The 23,212-nt window shown below is 47.9% G+C and overlaps 2 long non-coding RNA genes across 2 annotated transcripts; one reads left to right on the top strand and one right to left on the bottom strand.

Moving 5' to 3' along the window:
• Positions 1–11,853: 11,853 nt before the first annotated feature.
• On the top strand, positions 11,854–22,937 carry LOC114096763 (uncharacterized). The gene is made up of 3 exons (XR_011708914.1): positions 11,854–12,168; positions 14,750–14,895; positions 22,620–22,937. It is a non-coding gene; the product is annotated as an uncharacterized lncRNA (long non-coding RNA).
• Positions 12,189–15,362, bottom strand: LOC117794871 (uncharacterized). The gene is made up of 3 exons (XR_004618742.2): positions 15,227–15,362; positions 14,145–14,341; positions 12,189–12,718 (listed from the first exon to the last, which is right to left on the bottom strand). It is a non-coding gene; the product is annotated as an uncharacterized lncRNA (long non-coding RNA).
• Positions 22,938–23,212: the final 275 nt, after the last annotated feature.

The following is a 23,212-nucleotide window of genomic DNA, read 5'->3' as shown; positions in this document are numbered from 1 at the left end:
ACACTCACAACTTCTGTCTTCATAGCCCCAATTAACAACTCCAGGATGACCCACACCTCCTCCTCTCAAGGTTTAAGACTCTTTCTTAGGGATAACCATGGTACCCATAGGAATAACTATGTAAGGAGGGTCATTTAAAAGAACTCAGACTACCATAACCTAGGTTATCCCAGTGCCCATTTCCATCCTCTTCCCCAAGACCAACATAGTGACATAACCTGTTGCTGTCCCTCTCTCTCTCTCCTTCCCCTATCAGGTCAAGACACGCCTTTCTAGAAGTTTACGAAGCAGGTACACTAGGGAAGGTGTAGTGGAGGCAACCACCACCAGGGGGCAGTATGGAGCAAAACCCCCATGGGTCACCTCACTCAAGAACATTCATTTTGGCCCCTAAAGCCTCAGGACCATACCGCTGCCTGTGGACATAATCTAAGGGATCTATGACTTTTGCATGGGGAATCTTTATGCTTGTTTTCAACTGTGGTAAGTTAAAGTGTAAGCATATTCTGAGTCATTGGGATGACACCTTAAAACGGAGGGCTGTACTTCAAAGCTCTCCTTCACACTTGGCAATAAGGAGCAGCACTTTAGTCGGCATAAACAAATGACTAACGAAAGAGCAGGCGCAATATGGAAATAATGTGTTTGTTCTGTGTGAAGATCACGTGACGTTATTGCATCAAAGCTTTGCAGTTATTCTAATGGGACCAACTGGCGGTGTGGTACACGGCAAGCCAGATGCAGAAGAACCGGAACCCGGGCTGTCATTTTATGACAAGCAATCGACTTTCGGCAAAACTACCTCTTTGATGACACTGAAGACACTTTGAACTGTGTTTGTTGTCTTCCTTCAATGCTATTTAATCAGTATATTTGTTTAGTCCTAGGGTATTATGATTTAAGGGTTTATACCTAGTGTTATATATGTACATATTTAAATGACATCATAAAAATGATTTAAGTCAACACTGGTGATCTCCAAGCATTTTTTTTTTTTTCCTAGTAGTTTATGTTAACAAAGTGACCAAACTTAAGTCTGGGAGAATCTAAGGAATGGGTGTAAAGGGCAAGCATGTGTCCTCACTTGAGAAGGTAGAGGCCCACGTTGTCCCAGGGAGAATTCTGGACTTGGAAACAGAAAGAATGGTCTCTGGTCTGGGCTGGGCGGGGCTGGGCCTGGCCACTTTCTCGGGGCCCCTTTGCATGTTTGCTTCTACTAAACTTGGGGCTGTCAACTGCTCTGTAGTTTCCTAGGTTCTGGGTTGGCATCCCGCTTATCTACTCTCCCTAGCAGGAGGGGTCAGGAGTTGGTGGGGGACAAGAGAGTGTTCTAATCGGAAATCAGCCTTGGCCCTCACAGACTCACCTGATGTGTATGGCCACTGCAGGCCCCGGGACCCTCCTCTAATTAAGCCATGCATCACTCTCCAGTGTCCATTAAGGGGTATCAGGGGCCACTGAGCACCAGCCCATGGCAGGCCCTTACTGGAAAGAGGCCAAGCTGGTCCCTGCTTGCTCCGACCTCCCTTCCTGCTCAGCATGTCCCATTCACGTGCATCATCAACCAGAGATTCCGAGGACCCAGGGTTATAAATAGGAGAACTTTACTCCTTCTCAGGGGTGAGAAATAAAACCACCTGAAATCCCTGGGGCTTCATCTCTCCGGACAAGATGCCCTCTGCTCTGGTAAGATGAGATGGTCTCTTCTCCCCGACCCCCACAGCCCCACTCCACTGACTCCAGGTTCACGTTTCTCACCATCAAGCATCACCATTTTTAGATTTTTTTTTGTTGGTTCTTTTTAGTTATACATGACAGTAGAATTCATTTTTATATGTAATTGTACAAGCATGGAATATATCTTATTCTAGTTAGGATCCCATTCTATAGAAGTACATGATGGTGGCATTCACTATGGTGTATTCATATAAGTACACGGGGAAATTATGTCAGATTCACTCCCCTGTTTTTTCCTTTTCTTATCCCTCTCCCTTCCCTTTATTTCCCTTTGTCTAATCTAACAAATATCTGTTCTTCTCCTTGCCCCCCATTATTATGGTTTACCTTCCACGTATCAGCAAAAACATCCGACCTTTGTTTTTTTTTTTTTTTGGAACTGGCTTATTTCACTTAGCATGAGAGTCTCCAGGTTCATCCATTTACTTGCAAATGTCATAAAATTATTCTTCTGTATGGCTGAGTAATACTCCATTAAGCATTACCATTTTAAAATACACCTTCATACTTTTGTAAAAGATGTCGACATTATCTTATTTGCTAATCAGAATAAAAAAACTGTATGAGAAGAAATGCAAGGCTTGGAAGTTAACCATGCACATGAGAATACACAGTGATGAAGTGGACCCCAGAGATGAGAATCCAGGCGTGTTAAGTCTTAACTTCCCATCTTCACCGTGAGATGCGAGGACAGGGTGCTGTGGTTCACCTAGTCAATTTGGCTTTAAGAGAATAAAATTGGAGTAATTAGGCCAACAAGATTTCTTCTTCCTTAGAAATATCATCTTGTCCCTGATCAAATCCTGTGGATAGAAAACAAACATTTTCATTCTATAATAGGTATCGAATCGATCCTTCTCCAATTCTTTTCCCCATGAGAGGGACGGGTTGGGGACAGGGAGTATTCAGTGTGAGATGGGACCAGCAAAGACAGAAGGAAGCAGTTTGATGCTCAGGTATTAAATTTTAGCTCCTTTATGGTTCAAGAGAATGTACGAAATGCACATAACCTAAGGAACCAGGCCAGATTAGAGATTCGTGAACCTTAGATTTTATTATTATTATTATTATTATTATTATTATTATTATTATTATTATGGTACTGGGGATTGAACCAGGTTTTACCATTGAGCTACATTTCTATCCCTTTTTATTTTTTTATTTTGAGACAGGACCTTGCTAAATAGCTAAGGCTGGCCTCTACCTTGCCATCTCCTTCCTCAGCCTCCAGAGTCACTGAGATTATAAGCAGGCACCAGGCACCTGGCTTAACCCTTTTTGTTTTAGAGCAGAGAAACTTCTTTTAAAAGTGAAACCTCACCTGGAAACCCAGTAGATAAGCAGGAAAAGGTGGAAGGGCTCTGGTTAAAGTGGGGCATGGGGGGCCAGGAGTCCCTGCCGCAGCACCCCCAAACCACCTGCTCCTTCCTGGGGTCCTCTGTGGAATCACGGGGGCTTTGCTGGACACAGTGTGAGAATCAGCTGACCAGATAATTTTCCAGCTGGGCTCCAGGAAGACAGATGAATAACACGCAGTCCCTGCCAGCCAAGAGCTCTCAGATCTTTTCAATTCAGTGTGATAAGGTCCGTGACAGAGGTATGCCACGGGAGCAGAGGGAGAGGCCAACGGGGCTGGGGCAGAGGGGCCGGGGACGGGGAAGCGCCTCAGGAAGACACGGTGCCCAGTAAGTTTCAAAACACTGGTGTAAAACAAAAGTGGAAAAGTTCAAGCTGAAAAAAACCTATGGATGTCGAAAGATAACATCGCATTCCACCAGGTCCCTGCCCAAAGGGTTCTCATCCCTGGAGGGCAATCGGGGTGCTGGATGGTCAAGGAGCCAAGTCACATGCCAAGAGGCAGTGGGTGTTGGGCCTGTGCCGGACTTCCTTGCCAACCTGCCATACATGTGTGCCACTCCCCGGGAAGTCACATCGCCCCTGGGGCTTAGCAGAGACTGAGCAAGTCGCTCCTCAAAGTGGTCCTCAGGAAACCCATCGACGGTGGTCACTGTCAATGTAAAATGTCTGAGCTGCCCCGTGACCAAAGCCTGACTCCTGTTCTGAGCTTTGACTCACCTGTCCTATTTAGGATTCAGCTCGGGTCAGACTTCAAATGTGTCCCTCTTCCTCCCCCACTTTCTTCACGCCTCTCTCTCTCTCTCTCCCCACCCCTTCCTGCCATCATTCCTTGTGTCTCTGTCTCTCTCTTTCACTTCCTGTCTCCCTGTGTCTCTCTCTCCTCTTTCTCTCCGTAGTTCAGGGACACGTAACTGAGACTTCAGTAATGAAAACCACGAGGAGAATGAAGGTGCTTGCTCTCAAGGAAACAGGCAGAGAACAGCCAGGCAGGCCCCGGGTTGTTCTGCCCAAATTCAGTGAGCAGATTCCTCCCTGGCCAGGCCCAGTGCTGGCCTGGGAAGAGAGGCAGGGTTGTTGCCCTCACGAATGCCAATCCTTGGGGAGGAGACGCCCAAACGGCTCTGCCTCGGTCCCCTGCTCTACCTACGGTACCAATGACTTGACCACTCTCCAGATCTCAGCAAGGGCCAGCTGCCTGACCATCAGGTCCTTATCTGTGACTGGGGAGGGGCCTTTAAGCTCCCTTCTACTCCTGGTATTTGGCTTTGATTTTGGTACAAGGTTCCTGCCCAGGGTCCACGGGCTCCTAAAGATCCGGGGATGGGCTCAGAAAGGGGAAATCCTGCCAACGGGGACTGTGCAGATCCACGGGAGTGTATTTTTCTGGGGAAATGATTCACAGTTTTCGTGAGACTTTGGAGTGGGATCTAAAGCCCCCAAATTATTAAGAAACATGTTCCCAAAGTGGAAGGGACTTGCTTGCACTGGACGGAGACCTGCTCCCATAAGTCTGAAGGGCAGCCAGCGGGGAGAAGGTGAACACTGTATTCTGTGTGGCTTCCCAGGAACTGGAATCAGGGGTAAAATTTCAGGCAGCCCAGAATGAGGACCAACTATTTGAGTGATGTGAAAATAAAACAGACTGGTGCCCCAAACACTGAGGTCCTTGTTACTGAGGTATTTAATCAGCAGCTGTCCTTGGTGTTGGGATACAAGATAGACTCATGGCCCCTTGGGTCTGATCCAGCTCTGAACTGGACTGATTGAAGTTAGGCTGTGGCTCCTGAGGCTCTCTCGGGTGAAAGAGCAATGAAACAGAAAATATCAAGCCTCCCCTTGGGTTTGACATGTAGGAAGAGGCTCTAGGTATGGGGAATCAATGGAGCACATTGTTGGCCTCTATCACACACCTTCAGCAGGGCTCTAGAACCTCTGGGCTAAGACATCAAGAGCTTGGCAGAAGCCAGGCGAGGTGGCACACGCCTGTAATCCCAGCAGCTCAGGAAGCTGAGGCAGGAGGATCATGAGTTCAAAACCAACCTCAGCAAAAGCAAGGTGCTAAGCAACTCAGTGAGACCCTGTCTCTAAATAAAATACAAAACAGGGCTGGGGATGTGGCTCAGTGGTTGAGTGCCTCTGAGTTCAATCTCTAGTTACCATCCCCTACAACCCCCCAAAAAAAGAGCTTGGCAGAGCAAGATGTTACCAAATTGACCCAAACTGGGCTAGGTCTATGCTCTGTTAACTGGAAACTTGAGAATGTGTCTCTGTGTTTACTCTTCTGTGTAATAGTATATAAAATGTTTGGGATTTTCTCCCAGTATATGTAAGAAAAAACACTGTGGTTTTTTTTTTGCGGGGGGCGGGTACTGGGGTTTGAATCCAGAGGCACTTTACCACTAAGCCACATCCCAGCCCTTTCTATTAATTAATTAATTAATTTAGAGACAGGGTCTCACTAAACTGCTGAGGGTCTCTACATTGCTGAGGCTGGCCTCAAACTTGCAATCCTCCTGCCTCAGCTTCCTAAATTTCTAGGATTACAGGTCTGCACCACCACGCCCAGCTATATAATTATTAGAAAGTTAACTACTTTTTAAAAAAAAGTTGTACCATATGGAAAATATCACTTCCTACAAGTCCCAGTGATGGAATCCCTAGATACAAGTTGAGTATTGATGAAGCGTTTACCACCTGAGGTCACGTTGACGCTTACGGGCCAGGTTCGCTGATACAGTGATCCGTCTTGTCTTCAGATTGAAACACAAGTTTTCCACTTTGTCAGTAATTCTTCTTGGAGTCGACCTTCATTTTATTCCACCAACATGTGTTTCTTATGTATCTGGGGATTAAAAAGGGGAATGTCACGTGGCAAGCAGAGGCATATGGTTCTCTGCCTATCTGAGTCAAATAAGCAAATAGACACAGTATTTCAAAGGGGAGGTGAACAGTCACGGCCTTTGATTTCTTCAAGAATAATGCAAGAGGGAGAAACAATGGTTTTGGAGCCGCTTAATCAGGATTATCACAAAACGATCAAAAACTTGTTTCCCAGGGGCAAACACGGCTTCTTATCCTGGTGTTCCTTATTTGTGAAGTCGCCACACCCTCGCTGGCCACCTGGAGGGAGCGGCAGATTTCCAGCAAGTGGGATTGGTCCCCATGGGGCTGGGGAGCCCGGTGGGCAGAAGGCAGGACACCCAGCGGCACTCCAAGGGCTGCCCTCTGGTGGCCACCCTCGTGGGTCCCCGTATTCATGTCGGGAACAGGACTATTTCCTCCTGCCTCTAATTGCCCAAGGCCCCCGACTGGAGGGAACCCAAGCTGATGGGCCCAGAACCCAGCCAGAGCTGTCCTATGGGAAGGAAAGAGGGGCTCCTCTGGTGGGTGCCGCAGCCACCCCACGGTCCCTACATTTCCTGGTAAAGGAAGGTATGGCAGGAGGCCGAGTCCACGCCAGATGGTGCTGGGTGTTGCTCCAGCAGGAAGGGGGACAAGCCCCTCTGTAAAGTGCTTTTGGGGATACAGAAGGCCAGTCCAGGTGACATAGGGCCCACGGAGACAGGGAAAATCAGGGGAGGTCTTCGGCTTCCTTTCTTGTCCTCGTAGATCTTGTGGCCTGAAGCTCACAGACCTCTGTCCTGTTGGAGGACTTTGGCTGCAGAAGGGAAACCCAGCATCTGGCCCTGTCCCCTCCCGGATGGAATTGTGCCTCTGTGTCTTTAATTCTGGGGGAAGGAGCAGGGCGGGCGACATCATGGTCCCAGTTTTGCTCTGGAGTCTTGGGGCTGTGGAAACTTGTTCAGGGTCACACGGTTCCTAAGAGGCACGTTCCTCCTTTGGAACTGGATTTTCTAACTTCAACGTCAAGGCTCCCTCCAGCAGCACTCAAGCGGCATTGGCCCACGCGCTCCATAGAAGCCTGCCACACTCCCTCCCTTCAGAAAGAGGCCCCTGTTGGAAACAGCTTCGTAAACCCTGGCATCCATCGGTGACTCGTGCTGGTTGGCATTATCTATTGGGCAGATGGGCTCGTGGAGGCTCAGAGAGGTTAACTGGCTGGGCCAGAGTTACCCAGTGATGGCAGGACTCAGAGCAAACGTGTCCATCTGCTCTGGAGGATCCTGAAGAACATCTCACAGGGTCCACGTCTGACCTGCTTCTGCCTCTGCTCGGCTTATGTGACCCAGCTCCATGATTTTTGCAGGAGCAGCTTACTTCTGGGAGGCAGGGGTGAGGCTGGCATGTGAGCGGCTGAGAAGGGACCTCATGGGGGTCATCATGATCCCAACAGCCGGCAGCTGTGGGCAGGTATCCATCAGGAGGCCTTCAAGACCATGGTTTTCTGTGCAGGGAAGGGATGGAAATGACCATCCAGCCCAAAGTCGGGCCAAAGGTAAAAATCTTCCAATATTTTCATTTTCTTAAAGAACAACACAAGCCCATCTGACCACTCAGCTTTGCTTATTCTAAATAAAGTAAGCAAGCAGCTGCTTTTAGTGTCATCTAAAAAAATAAAATAAAATAAAAACTGGAACAAAAGTGACTTGATAAAGCCAAAGTCACTAAAAGATCCCCAAAGGAAAGTGAGCGATGACATCACATCCACATCAGTGGGGTGACATACTAGGTAATCCCTTGAGCCCTGGAAGTAAACATGGGCTGTGTGATCTTGGGCAAGTCACTTGAACTCTCTGGGCCTCAGTGTCCTCCACTGTGGACATTGGGCCCTCTTCATGGAATGACGGTGACAAACACATGACACACTGTATCCTCCAGAGGAAAACGTGAGTGACATCACCAGCCACCCAAAACCCTTTGTTCACGCATGTCATGTCCTGTTCACGTCACAGGCTCTCCTCCTGCTGGGGCCCCTACCACCTGCCACTCTGTTGTTCAATGACTGTTTTATGAACGAACGAAGAAAGAAATGAATTGACAAATCTGAAAAGCACAATTCAGGTTTATTACTAAAAATCCTTTATTTAAAATTTTTTTTAAAAAAGCCAATTTTCTTACACAGACTACGTGAGTGGGTCACAGAAGCTCATTCTCCAGACTCTGGTAATAGCCAGAAACCTAAAAGCATGGGACAGACTCGGGATCAGGGGTGGCCTGCAGCATCCCCCACCTTGCTCTTGCTGCGTTGGCATACGCTTTGCCCCCCACTAGGTTTCGATTCCTGCAAAAGCTTCCCCATGTGCACTTCACCAGGTTCCCCAGCTGCCGTGGATGGGCAGCAGGGTGCCAGCTGCCAAGACCCCAGGCCAGCCCAAGGGTCATGGTCCTTGCGTCTCTACTCTGTCTCACACAAGGGGAAACTGAGGCCGTGGGGCAGCGGTAGCTCAGGGTGCTCCCCGATGCACACAGAACCCTTCCGACCCCAGCCCTGCTTCTCAGAGGACCCAGGGAGCTACCAGAAGCCCCGGAATGGCTCAGAAAGGAGGGACCTTACAGGTGACCCCGTAGAATGCAGAATTCACATGAACTCAGTAAAGATTGACTGATCTTCAGGCAGGCACTTTATTTTTAAGCTAAAATATAAGAATTCATCAATTTCCTGTTTGGTCCCGGCTGCTCCAGGGTGGCCCCTGCGGTGCCCTGGGGCTTGTGCCCCCCTGTGCGTGGGGGATGGGCCTGGACCAGCTCTCTGCTCGGGGACACTGCACCCTGGAACAGCCACTCTTCCTCCTTCTGGATTGTTCCTGCTGCTCGGCCTCCACTTCTCCACCATGGCAGTAAGGTGGGGCCTTCCCGGGTGCCCCCAGCCACATGGAGGAGCATGGTGGGGTCACACCCAGTGACCCTGAGGACAAGACCAGCCTGCACTTCCCTTCTGCCTGGTGGCTACCTAAAGGCTCAACCCAAAGGCTCCCCCTTAACCCCTATGATCCTGGAGCCCTCTAGAGACCCTGACCCAGAGCCAGGTCACCATGGTCACCCCCTCCCCGTGCATCACTGAGCTCCTAGCAAGGACAATTCCTAGGGAAGTCTAGGAAACAAACGGAGCCAAGCCAGCCCTTCTGTCCAGGCAGAGGAGAAAATAGAAAATGCCAGAAGAGGAAGCAGATGAAGGAACCCGGTGGGGCCAGAGGAAGTATCTGGAGACGGCTTTTCTTGGCTAATTGCTTTGAGTCTATGCAGAGTTCAAAGTGGCTGGACGGACGGCCAAGCTGAGAGGGCACCAGTGATCATCCAGTTCACCCTTGCATATGGGCCACCACAGCCTCGAGAGGGGACAGGACTCACTCGAAGCTGCATACTGTGAACAGGGCAGGACTGGGACGCAGTGACCCGTGCTCTGGTGTATGCATTAGGGCTGGATTTCCAGGTGCCTGGGGACCACAGTCTTCTCTCTCTCTCTCTCCACCCCACTGCTCACCCTGCTCTGTGTCACTGATGGAAAAGCAGCATTTCAGGGGGCATTCTAGAACTCTAAATCTAGTTGGAAAAAAAACCCTGACCCAACAATGTGCCAGAACCCAGTGCTGGAAGTCTGCTGGATCTCAACTTGCAATTCTGTTGAGGAGCATCCACTGTCCCCAAACTGTAGGTCCAGGGCTGCAGGGCTGAGGATGGGATCCAGCCTCTGCCTGTTCCAAGTGTGTCGGCCAGTTTTCCATCACTGTAACGGAATACCTGAGACAGTCAACTTAGAAGGAGGAAAGTTTTATTTGGGCTCATAGTTTCACAGATTTCAGTCCCTGGTCACTTGGCATCACTTCGGGCCTGCAGTGAGGCTGAACATCGTATTAAAGGACACCCAACCGGGCAAAGCTGCTCCCTGCATGGCAGAGGAGAATGGCTTCAGAATACCCTCTTCATGGGCACACCCACAACGACCTAACATTCTTACATTAGGCATTATTCTTACATGTTCCATGACCTCCAATAGCATCATCTTCTGGGACCAAGTCTTTGACCCACAAATCTTTGGGAGACATTTAAGACATTTAAGCACATAACGAAACATGTGCTTTGCTGTCGGGGGATCAAGATACAGTTAAAGCACACAGAGGTATTTCACGATCAGGCAGCCTGGAGCAGGACTGTGCTGATAGAGAATTGAGGAGGCTACCTTCACCAGGAGGAAGATTGGTCTGGACACTCACTTAAAGCCCTTTCTCCTGGCCCAGTATTATAACAAACATCCATCCCTACTCCTGGGATTTGATGGCAATGAACAGAAAGAACAAAGGAAGAGAAGAAAAAAAAAATCCCTGGGTTTTCAATCTAGGTGTGCTCGTCCAAAACTGGGTGACCTTGGACCAGTCTCTTCACCTCTCTGGGCCTCCTTTATCTTGTTTGTTAAGTGAAAGTTTGGTTGAGATGACATCTCAGATCCTTATTGTCCCCAAACTCTGCCTCACATGAATTTGAGAAAGTCCTGCCCCACCTAGCTCCGTACTTTCTCCTCTAGTGTGTCTTTTAGGGACACTCCCCACTTCTTACTGTCTCTCACTACTTCACCCAGGGAACATGTGGTGCCTGATGACACCAAGCTAACCAAATCAGACCAATTTTATCTGTGGGGCAAAAAAACACACACACACACACACACACACACAACCTTTTACTGCATCTCAAGAGCTTTAGCCCAAAATATGTTTAAGTTTTCCTTAAGAAGAAGTACTACGAGTATCCCCTTTATGCATTTTGTGCTTTCCATTCAACAAAAAAATTATCTTAAAAAAATAATCCAAAATATAGAAGAGAGCATATAAGAAGATGTAAAATATAGAACAGTGCTGTTCCTAACAGAGAAACTGGAGGTAAAATAACTTCAAAAAGGGGGAAAGAATTTGGCCAACTGCTGCTCACGGTGGGTGATGTTTGTTATACAGTCATTATAAACGATGGTTATAAATACTATGTACTATTTAAAGATCCATATGCAATAATTAATTGAGGAAATAATATTCCATATGTACAAGCCTATTACAACTAGGTTAACAAAAAGCCATATCATGTAAAACATAAAATATAAATAAAGTCTGAGGAATTGTAGCAATGTCATTTTCCTAGTTTTAATAGTGTTCAATAATGAGGTGACAGGTCCTTATTAGGGGGGAAATGGATGAAGGGTATAGGGGATTATCTCATTTTTGTTTCTGCAATTTCCTGTCAATTTATAATTACCCTTTTAAAGCATTTTTAAAGTCCCTTGAAAACTTAAATGGGCTATATTATTATGCATTAGAAATATGAGTCAAGGGTAATGCTAGAAAAAACATACAGTAATTTCCCCTTTTCCCTGAAGGATGCTTTCTAAGACCCAAGTGAATGCCTAAAAGCATGGATAGTACCAAACCCACATATACTCTCTTTTTTCTACACATGCATATCTATGACAAATTAGGCACAGTAAAATGATTAATGACAATAACTAATAATAAAATAGAATAATTATAATAATATTATAGAGTAAAAGCTATTTAAAATTTACATTTTTTTTTCTTTTTACTGTTTTCAAACCATGATTGATAGCAGGTAACTGACATTAAAAAGTAAAACCACAGATAAGGAGGGGAACGTGTACTTTGGGTGGAGGACCAGAAGCATGTTCTTGCGACTAAGTTCAAAACAAAAATAGGCTTTCCCTAACAAAGAATAAAACCAAGGCTGATAGCACCAAACAGGATGTGTGAGTAATTTAACTGATTCCCATAACAAAACTCACCACCCTTTAAAGGAAGACAAGAAAATCCATGCTGCCTACAAAGTCTAGCACACAATGAAAAATTACTAGATATGTAAAGAGACAGAACCTTCATCATCAAGAGGACAAGCGGTAAGCAGTACCCAAAGGAAACTGTTAAAGAGTGAAGAAGGCATTAGTTGTATATTTTAAAAGGACCAATCAGGTTTTCAGTGCTCTAAGGACCACTCAGATAGGATGCACCCAGCAAGAGACGTCCAATCTCCTAATGACTCTACAGGAAATGATAGGGATCTCAGCTACAGTTTTCAGTGAGTTATGCTAAAATTACAAAATGCAGAACGGAAAAAACCCCTGGAGAGCTTTCTACCTACCCTTCTCGTTGCATGTGAGAGAAGTAAGACGCACAAAAGGTAAGTGATTTTTTTTTAAGATTCCACAGCCATTTGGAAGGTGCACTGGGGTTAGAAGCCTCATAACTTTCCTATATCACATGGCCTCCCTGTGACTACCTTGTGCTAAAAGAGACTCTCTGAAATGACGCTTAAATATGCATTCTTACAGGGGAAATCCCTAGCCAAGGTATCACTTCGTCTTTCTTCTCCCACAAACAATGGAGAGGTTTCCAGTAAGCCATCAGATAGGAACAGAAGAGTGACAAACGTCACCATAAGCCAGACACTTGATGCCCACTCATGGGAGTGGTTCAAATTCAAGGCTTCTGACATTGGATATCTAGAAATGCGTTGCTTTAAATTCGCATTCCAGTTTGTTTAGTTGTTACCCAGAAGCAACGATGAAGTCATGACCATGGCTTTGATCCATAGTAGTGTCCAGTTAGTATCAACAGAGGAAAAAGAAAATATGTTCCATGCCCTCATTTGAACTTGCAAATGAGGTTCTCGGCAACACACAAAGGCAAGTGGAGGATCTCAGTGGTTGGATCACGTCCGCTTCCTGATCCTGGGAACAACCACAAGGTATCATCAGTGGTTCTGCAAGTCATTCCCCTCCCCAAATACATCCACCAGTGCCCTCTACCCACCCCTGGGCATTCCTTGTCCAGTTTTTCTCAGGAAGAACTTTCCAAGCAGTGGACATGTCGGACAGTGAATGGGGTCTCTCCTGTAGAAGGAAGCTCCTTCCTAGTCCCTAGAGCTGGTTTGAGCCTGGGCTGTACATCAAAGGGTTCAGTCCAGCTGGGTTTTGCACCCCTTCTTTGGGGGGTCTACTGCTGGCTGGGACTTGGTGATGGTTCTCAGTGTGGATTGCCAAGGGGATTGGAGAAGCCCAGGTGGGGAATTGGTTGTGATGGAATCCTCCTACTGGTCACAGAGGGAAAGAGGCTACTCTTTACTAAGCATCTCCCACATGCCAGGTAGTTAGCGCGAGTTTTATGGACATCATCTCATTTCATCCTAACCACATTCCTATAGTGAGCATCATCGTAGCCACCGTTTTTACCAACAAGGAAACTGATATCCCAGGGATTAAGTCCCCAAGTCCTGCAGCCTGTCACTCATGTCCAGTAGACATGAATCATTTTGACTTCAAAAGTATGAGGTATGAAGGAGAGACATGCACCTGGGGAAGATTCTGGATCCAGAAACTCATAACTGAGTGTATTGATCATAAATATTTGAATATTGGCGTCAAGGCTGAGAAAACAAAAACATACTCATGAGAAATAGAAGCTCACACTTGCATATTTTTAAAAGCTGCATGTTGTGGTAATATGCAAATGTTTACAGCAAGTGTAAGAAAGAAGAACGGAAGGCTGGGGTGCTTGGGGGTGGTTGTACATGTACACGTCATCGTCACCCAAAGCATGTGAAGTAGTGGTTCTTTACACATAGGTATGAATGTGCATGAACAAACTAGGCCAGTTTATCTCAACAGGTAAGCATTTTATTTATGTCATTGTTCAATGCACAGAAAAATAAAAACCAAAAAATTTTCTGTTTTTATTTACCAGATCATCTCTGAAGATCTTTACGTATTTTGTGACTTGCAATCTTAACTTCCGTGTTTTCAAAACATTTAGTTAGCCAGTTGAGGTGAGCTCTTAAGAACCAATCAGAAAGACACACACATCATGACTCACCCGAGTGAGCAGTAACTAAGTTCTTCCTAATCGGGTTCTCTGAACATCCTTATCTAAGTACTGCATGTGTTGGGGCTGGGAGACCAGACCTGCCCAGTGGGCCCTGGGAGGAGCGACGGAGGCCTGGAGGAACAACCTGGTAGATTTGGAGCCAGAGAACATTCTGCATTCTTGCTCTACTTCTTCTGGAACTTCCAGCACAAAGTGGGACCCAGGGCCACCCGGCTTATTTTTAACAAGGGCATTGCACCCTCCTCCAGTGTGCACAGGCTTTCCAGAACTTACCAGTTCAATTGAAGCTGAAATCAGCCCCAGGGTTAACCCAGGAGGCCTGTAGCACAGCAATGGGAGGGGCCACCTGTCACCGAAGCCATGAGTTCTGTGAAGAGCTGAGCAAGATTTACTCAGCCACTGGAAAAGCACATTCTGGTCTGTCGCAGAATTTCTCCGACTCCTCAGAGCAGGGGCATCTTCACTGCCCTCTACCTCAGCAGAGAAAGGGCTTCATGTGGGTCCCCAGATCCACCACACACACCGTGCATCCCCGGCACCCAGCCCACACTCATCCCACAGGAGACGCTTCACAGAGAGCTGTTGAGTGAACGAAGGCAGCTACCCCCTCCTTCTCACTCTGCCCAACTATAAGATGTCCTGGGATAACTCAACAATCAATTTCTCCTTTTCACCTGCAAAGCCATCCTAGGAAGTATGGGATCTACTCAACACCCACGGGGAGGGACATTCTAGGTGGATTAAACTTCCTTCCACAGATGTTTTCTGGGAACCCATATCGCACACAGGGGTCCCGGGACCAGAATGACAAGGCCAAGTTGTAGAGAGTGCCCTGGCCAGGTGCTCCTTAGTAACTGACCACAGCCTGTCTCCTACAGGGTCGGAGGTGGCCTGAGAACTCTGTCTCAGCAGAGTCCTGGCAGTCCCTGCCGGCCAGAATTGGCACTCAGGATGAAACCTATTTGCCGTCCTGGTGGAGGGTACACGCACAGGCGGGGCTTCTGTACCACGTTCAACAAACAAGGTATGAACAAAAAGCTCCCAGAGCTCTGAAAACCATACCTGGGAATAAAACAAACACCTGCAAAGGCCACGGAGCCCTTCCTCCCTCCCTCGCCGCGCAGGCCGCCTGTCCTGCTGATGTTCTGAGCAGGATGTTGTTCAGCCCAGGAAAGTGGGAAACCACTCTCATCCCCACAGAACCACAATCAACAGGGAGGCTCCCGTGCAGCTCTGCCTCCTGCCAGTCCTCCCTCTCTTCTGAGCAAGCCTGAGCTCCCTGCCATTCTGGAGTGGAGGCCTGCCTGTGCCCCTTCCTCTCACAGTGTCACGCTGTGCCTACCCCCAGTGCCTACCCTCGCAGTCTTCGTTCTAGAAATAAGCTTGTTTCGGTGACCTGGTAGAGTGGCCTCTTGGCCTTCCTGAAAGCTGCTGGATGGAGTTTGTTTGGAGACTCCCCTTCAGGTAGCTCCAGGAACTCCTTTTAGCCCTTCTTCTCCCCAGTGGAGCTCAGCTTCCCCCAGAGAATGTGCCTGTGCTGGGAACGCAGAGCCTCCGGCGGTGTCTTCAATCTCCGGAGTGTGTATTTCAAGGCTCAGGGGCAATGTGAACAGCCAACAGCTCTTGGGACCTTTGCCAAGAGCATCTTTCCAGGAGATGCTGCCCACAGGCAGAGAGCCAGGAGCAGGGAGTGAGGAGGGCACAGGCCACGCCCTCTCTCCACTTGGCCTGCACTGCCACCGCGGGCCCCCCCTGACGTTATTATCTTTGTTATCCTCCAGAGGCATGCATGAAGCCCTTGGTCATTGCAGGCCTGGGGCCAGGCCTGGGGCATGGCTTCTATTCAGGTAGCCAGGACAGTCCTGCTGGGGAAATGGCTGTCCACACCAAGTGCCTAAGTGACAACGCCAACACTCCCAAGACAATGCAGGTTCTGGGAAGCATGTTAAAAAATGAAATTGATATTAGTGTTTGAAGCACGTTTAATTGACTCATGTAGTTGGCGGTTTCTCATGTCGCTTTAAGAAGCTCATGTTAAATGTATTGGGCCCAAGCAGCCGGGACTTAACTAGGTAAGATTTTTCAATCTTTTTAAAGGAAAAAAAAAAAAAAAAAGTAAATCATTTTATATTTTAAAGATTACTTTGTAAGTGTTGAGCTTTAAGCCTCACCTTAAAAATAACATTCTGTCCACTATAGTCAGTGACCTGCATTTTTTGGAGTATTCTGAGAGGCTCAGCTCAGGAATTTGAAGAAACAAATGGAGATATTTTTTTTTCACGATGTTGTCCACACCTATGTCAATTCACCAACTGATGCAAAATACCAGCTACACACTCCCCTTCTCCCAGGATGGAGACTGGGCCATCTGGATCATGGAACGGATCGATAGCCAGATCCCTCTACTAATGAGAAAATTAGACATTTGCATTGTCTAAAAGAATCATATGTCCTTGCCCTGCCTGCCCCCACCCCACTAAAAAAAAAAAAAAAAAGATCAATTTAGCAGTGTTCATATTCTCTGCAAGTGGCATTTAAAAACTTGTCACTTGAGCCTCCTTTCCTAGCACTGATCACTTCCTGCCTTGCCGCTGCCCTCATTTCTACCTGGTGGTGTCCTGCTTTACATTTCTAGCTATCACTCACCACACTGGCAACCCACAGTGTTACTTAGCTTTGCACAGATGGGGACTTGTCTGCCTCTCTCACCAACACTCAGTGCAGTGCCTATCACTTAGAAGGTATGCAAAAATGTTCCAGGAACGCATGAATGAATGATCAGGCAATCCTTGAGGACTCTGCTCTCTCCTCTCGATTTTTAGGCATGAGTTCAATGCCCAGGCACATCAGGGCTCTTCTCAGACACATGCTGTCCTCTGCCAGGCACATAGTTTCTCCCATAAAGAGCAGAAGCAAATGAAACTGCTCAAATAGGCAGCTCCTGGTATAGGACTGGGCAAACCTCCATCCATTAAAGTTTTTCTGTGCCACGTTCAAGCATTTACCTATTGTCTGTGGCTGACACTACAACACATGACAAGGGAAGAAGTGACTAGTTGCAACAGAGATCATCTGGCCTGCAAAGCCTAAAAGATGAAGTACCTAAAGCTTTTCAAAAAATGTGCTGAGGCTGCCTTTAGAATCTCAATGCAATTGGGGACAGAAGAGGACTCAGGGACGAACAGATGTGGAGACAGAAGGAGCAGGTGGTGAGAGAGGGGCCTGTGATACTGGGCATCAGGGGAGGTGGCACTCCAGCGGGGACAGGGTGGGGATGGCACTGTTAGGAAGCAATCTGTGATAGACACCTCCACGTGTGCTGAGGACTTTGTGAGTTTGGCAGAAGATAGACAGACCTGGGATGAATTTCATATCCCTGGTTTGCTGGCTGCATGCAGAAGAGCTGATTTCTTTGTAGCTCTGAGCTTCAGCTTCGGCTTTAAAAGAAACACTATGTATACCACAAGGTTTCCAATGAAATGAGCCAAGGAAAGTGAGTCTCTAAGAGCTTTCCTGTGTGGTATGTGAGAGCCTGAGCTCCCACATCTCCAGGAAACTTCTCGTGTGTCCAAGTTCAAGGCCGGTCCTCTACCTCTCGCATATTCTGGGGCAGCTGTGGGCCCATTTCCCCATCTCTGGAAGAAGGATACCCATTCCCAGCCAAGGATTAAGTGGCATATATAGGAAAAGCAGCCAGGATAGCTCCTGGCCCCATGAGTTTCCCTATGCTCTTACTACGAAATCGTCAAGCACAGACCCCAGTCCATGGCAGGCGCTCAGACACTGTGGTTTCCTCCCATACATCTTCTCTACGTGGTCAGGAGAATCCGTGAATCCACATGCTTGTCCTGCTACCAAATGGCTGTGATTTGGGGGCAGGGCTCATGACTTCTCTTAGATTGCTGAAATGTTGCTTGTTAAAATGAAGGAGTTGATTTAGATTCAGTGATTCCAAACTCTGTGAGTGGTTAAAAAAAAAAAAAGAATCTCTCCAAAACATAAGACACCAAATATTCCGCAGCCCCTCCCTCAAGGATTCTGGTTCCGGGAACTGGAATGAGGTTCAGGTTGGAATTTATCATTTTAAACAAGCACCTTGGATGATTCTTGCTCTCAAACAGGTTTGGAAAACACTAGGCTCGGCAAACTCTGATGTCTCTTAGAACTGCACAAATCCTACAGGCTCCAGTCCCAGAACCTATGGCAAGTGTGTTTGTGTGTGTGTTGAGAAAGAAAGACAAGAGGCCTGTCTCTGAGCTGATGTAACTGTCAATCAATCAGCCATTCCATTTCAGAAAGAGGTGAAACTGTCAGCGGGACACTGCAAGATCATTTAGAAGCCCAGACAGCCTTTGTGCAGGGTGACCTGCTTGCCTTTCTTTTATGATCCACCTTTTCTTTTCTTCAGAAAGCCCTGTACCTCCTAAAAGATCGCAGAACAGGCCTGCAGCTGGAGTATCTGCTTGGCCATTCTCAAAGGCTGCACTTTGCTGAACCTCTGGACAACTCTCCATTTTTCCAGGCTTTATTATTAGAAAGGCAAACACAAATGTCCAGAGAGGTACACAAGCACACACTCAAGGCCCTTGGAGTGTCCATCCCCATCTTCCTGGGCCCAGGAGGCTCTGAGGGTGGAGCTCAAAGGGACAGGGGCTACCCACCAGAGGCAAGATGCCAGTGGAGGTGGAGAGACAAGAAGACTTTAGAATCAGAAGACCTTTGCGAAGCCTGAGTCGGAGCCCCAGGTCTTCCATTACAGACTGCAGGCCTCGGGGCAAGTCACTTCACAAGCCCAAGTCTCCAATTTGTCATCTACAAATATCTACCCAGAGGTTCCACAGAGCCCTTCCGAGAATTCAATGAGATCATGGTGAGCCTGTTCTGTAAATAGCAAAACTGCCTCAGTGTCACCTACGTCACCAGTTTCTAGTTCTTTTGAAAGCTGCACCTGCATGCCACCAAGTTTCTAGTGACTAAACCTAGTTCTTCTCAAACCCTTTTCTCAGACTGTGAAGACGCAAATACTAAAACATCTGGAGAGTCTTAAAAGTTATTCTCCCTTCCTGCCTATTTTCAACCTTGTTAGCAAAGACACTGAAATCCCCAGGGCCCAAGTGCACAGCCTTGGGGTTCATTGGGACCAGAAAGGCCCGGAGCATAAGAGTGAAGAATACCCTGGACAGTTAGGGGTAACAGAGATGGGATGGACACTCCAGGAGTGTTGACTGTGTGCTCACGTACCTCTGTGTTCTTTCTATGTTTGCCTTTGTCACTGCAAATTTGCATTCTGCATACAAACACATTTTCTGGGTTTACATGGGCACCTACAGAACTTATTCTCCAGAAGTCAACACTGACGATAAACTTGCTGATCCCTTGAATTGAAGCCCAAGCACTAAAAATGCAAAGCTGTGGTTTCCATTCCGCCTGTTCCCAGCTCCTGACTCTTAGGCCACAAGCAAGGGCTGCAGGTCTGTGGGCATCTGGGGAAGAGCCTGTGAGCTGGCTTCATGGTGGTGGACACTCTCAACTTCTGCGTGTTTCCCAGGCTCCTCTCCCTCCCCCTCTGCTTCCCCAGGTTTTCCTGCATGCATCTTTCAGTAAATCCTTAGATTAAATCTGGACGGACATCAGAGGTAAAGGGCCAAAAGATTTTCAGAGCTAAAAAGATCATAGAGATGCATACTCTTCCCTCCCTGTGGCAGAGAACCCAGTTAAGCCCAGCTCTGATTCCCGACTGTCAGAATCGGTGAGATAATAAACACATATAGTTTAAAGGTGCTAAATTTGGGCTCAGGGTATGGCTCAGTGGTAGAGCACTTGCCTAGCATGCACAAGGCCCTGGATGCAAAGACCCAACAGCATAAAAAAATATTAATTAACTAATTAATTAATTAAGGTGCTAAATTTGTGCTAATTTAGTATGTGGCCACAGGAAATGAATACACCCACTCCTGTTGGGCAAAGGGAGGTGAGCCCTTTCTGCTGTGAGCTCACCTGTGTGGCAGAGGTGCACCAAACTTAGCTCAAGTCTCCTGTGCCAGTCTTCCTTGTGAGTCTCTCCTGCACATCATCTCCAAATTGGCTTTTCTGTTATTCCCTGTACCAATATTATCTCTGCTTAGAAAATCCGCTCCTTTTCTCGAGCTGTGACACCTCACTGAAATGACACCACATTCACGAAGCCATCAGAGACTTGACCCCTCCACTGGGATTTCGTGGCTCACTCTGATCCCCTCCAACTTGCACCGATTGGTGCCCCCTCTCATCTTGAGCATCATTTTATACCCAGGACCTATTAAGTCATAAGGATGCAATAAATGTGTGTTGAATGTAGGCATCCTTCAGCCTAACACACCTCCTCCCAGGAACACCACAGCCAGTCGGGGAGCTGTGCTGAAGACAAATCTCACTATGACCGTGGGCACTTTAAGAGTTGGTATGATGTCTCCATAAGCAGAGAGAAGTATCTTCAAAGGAGAGCTGGACTGGGTGAACAAAAAGCCCTTTTGTTGTGCTCAGAGCCAGAATGGTTTTAGATATGCAAGATAACCTGCCCCAGGACAAAGGAGGGAGGGGGAGGAAGCAGAACAGAGGAGAGATTGAGGTGGTGGGAGCTGGGGACCACAGAAAGGACACAGGCCACGAGAAATCCCCAGCAGAAGGGAGGTCAAGGACCAAGAGGATCTAACGTTCAATTTGAAATTGTTGGCATTGCTGCTGGGGCTGCCAGATTTAGAGAGGAGAGAGAGAGAGAGAGAGAGAGAGAGAGAGAGAGAGAGAGAGAGAGAGAGAGAGAGAGAAATGAAAATAACTATTCATTGTTTATTTGAAACTCCAATTTAACTGAGTATCCTGGATATTACCTGGAAACCCTAATTGCTGTGACATAAACCGACTCTCCCATAAATTTCCAGTCAAGTCTACAATGAATGTCATCCCTTATATAAGTTAAGGTGGAATTATGGAAAGGGCTGAAATGGAGCTGTGGGCCCACAGGGCACAGCACAGGTACCGCCCAAGGGGCTCAGGGTGATCCCTAAATGAATAAATTCCACAGAATCAGGAGTTTAAATGCAGGGATATAACCACAAATGGGAAAATGTTAGGAAGGGCTTGGAACTTTCCAAAAGCAGAGAGCAAGGGCTTGAAGCAACCTAATCTAGGCAATCTTATCAAGAACTCCTGGGAGAGCCGGCCAGCAGGTACTTGGGCTCTATTTGGAGTACCTGTAGAACTCTGAATCCACTCTAGAGGGAAGACTGAAGGCGTTCTCCTCCCACCCTCCCCCCACCTGGACTAGCGGAGTTTGGGGTGAAGGTCCCCCATAGGCTGAGGGAGGTGCAGAGGGGTGGTGGGACACTAAGCATGTCTTCCTGGGAGAGAGGCCGGGTTTCTCACCAGATCCATCAGAAAGCCTGAGAGCGTATTGGGGGAGGCTCCTCGGCACTCGGATATAAGCCAGGTCTCTGTGGGGCAGCTCTGGCTGTGCTGCCCTCGCAGGGCACAGCTGGGCCTGGCTGGCTGCCATTAGAACAGGGATTGTTGGCTCATAGAGCAGCTCCCCTCACCCCCCAACACTGCTGGCTTCGAGGCCTCGCAGTTTCTGTGGGGCCAAATCCTTCTGGAAACCAGCCTGTATGGCCCCCATACTGACCCCATCGCCTATGGGTGGCAGGTGACTAGCCACCCTGGTACAGGGTCCCAGCAAAGTACTGAGTATACCCTCTGGGAGGCTACATGTCCCCGCCCAGGGCCCTTCAAGGCCCAGTGTGCGTAGGAAGAGAGACGGAGTCCCTCTCCACCTTTGTGCTAGGCAGGGTCCACAACTGGGCCAGATAAAGGAGTCTGGGACCAGCTGCCACCATGATAGCGTGGATTCCCCCACTGAGCCACGTGCTGACCGGGCTGAGGTGCCTGTTCTAGACTCTGGGAGTCTCTGGCTCGAGACCTCTGGCCTCTCCTCAGACCTGCTGACTTCTAGGGCTGCTGACGTGAGGGTCCTTCAATGTGCAGGCTGCTTGTTCCCTGCCAGAGTGAGCTGGATACAGTGAGGACCTGTCCTACAACTGCCCAGAGCCATGCTCAGCAAGCCAAGGCCAGGGAACAGAACAGACAGGCCAGTGCTCAGTTAGGCTGCCCCTTGGCCTGGGAGCCAGGGTTGAGGCTGGACAGCCAGCACCAGCCCTGCCACTTACCCCTCAGAGCACAAGCTCCCACTCTAGGGAAACTCTCCCACTGTGTGCCTCGGAGGCTAAATTCAAAGACATGGACACGATGGATTATGTAACCAAAGGCAACCGTCCCTCTGGGCCTCACTCCAGCACTGCATTTCTGGGAATAGCTAAGACCATTCACTGAGTTATGACTCCATCCCTGACCTTGTGCTAAACACTTTACGTACGTGTCTGAGTCAACCCCAGTCAAGCAGATCTAGGTTTTACGTAGCATTTTCCCATTTCCCCCATTTTATTGGCGTGTCAGTTAACACCTGGCAAGGTCAGGTGACCACCATGTCACCCCGTCATTACAGATGAACCAGGTCTGAATGCCTGTTCAACCCAATCTGAATGCCTGTTCAACCTGATCAACAGCAATCCCACTGCTGCATACTCAGAAGAAGCCCCCTCGTGGTTGTCATCCATGCACCCCAGTGTCCTCCCCACACCCCCACTCCTTCCCTTGCTAGCCTTTCCAGTTCTCTGCTCTTCCCTGTCCTTATCGATCTCCCCAAACTTCCTTTTCCAGGGCTCTGGGGCTCCCACGTAGAATAAGTACTTCCGACACCGGCTTTTCCGTGAGCACACAAGGAACCTGACTTGGAGGAACCTCAAATCAGTTCTCAAAACTCCCAGGACCTTCTCTCTGTGGGTGGCATTCCTGGCCACAGTCCAGTATTTGGTGATCCTAGTGATCTCTCTGCATTGCCAAAAAATAGATAGCATTTTGCTGTGTGATCAGTATGCCTTGAACAAATTCTTCATCTCCTCTCTGTTTCCTCATCTATAAAATAGTGATGATACTTGTTCCTACCTCCCGTGTAAAGCACTTAAGACAATGCCAAAACCATGCGTGTGAGCTTTTTTTAAAGATTTTTTTTAACCTTTGTTTTATTTATTTATTTATTATATGTGGTGCTGAGGATCGAACCCAGTGCCTCGCACATGTAGGCCAGCACTCTGCCACTGAGCCATAATCCCAGCACCCCCCCATGGGAGGATTTTAGTCATGGTAGCACTAACATTTTATTACTCTCACAAAGGCAGAAAAGTATGCAATTGGTTTTAGCAAGAATTCCATCATGGGCTAGGGTTGTGGCTCAGCGGTAGAGCGCTTGCCTA

This window comes from Marmota flaviventris, chromosome 10 (assembly GCF_047511675.1).
Source record: "Marmota flaviventris isolate mMarFla1 chromosome 10, mMarFla1.hap1, whole genome shotgun sequence".
Lineage (NCBI taxonomy): Eukaryota > Metazoa > Chordata > Mammalia > Rodentia > Sciuridae > Marmota > Marmota flaviventris.
This window is presented reverse-complemented; position numbering and strand designations above follow the sequence as displayed.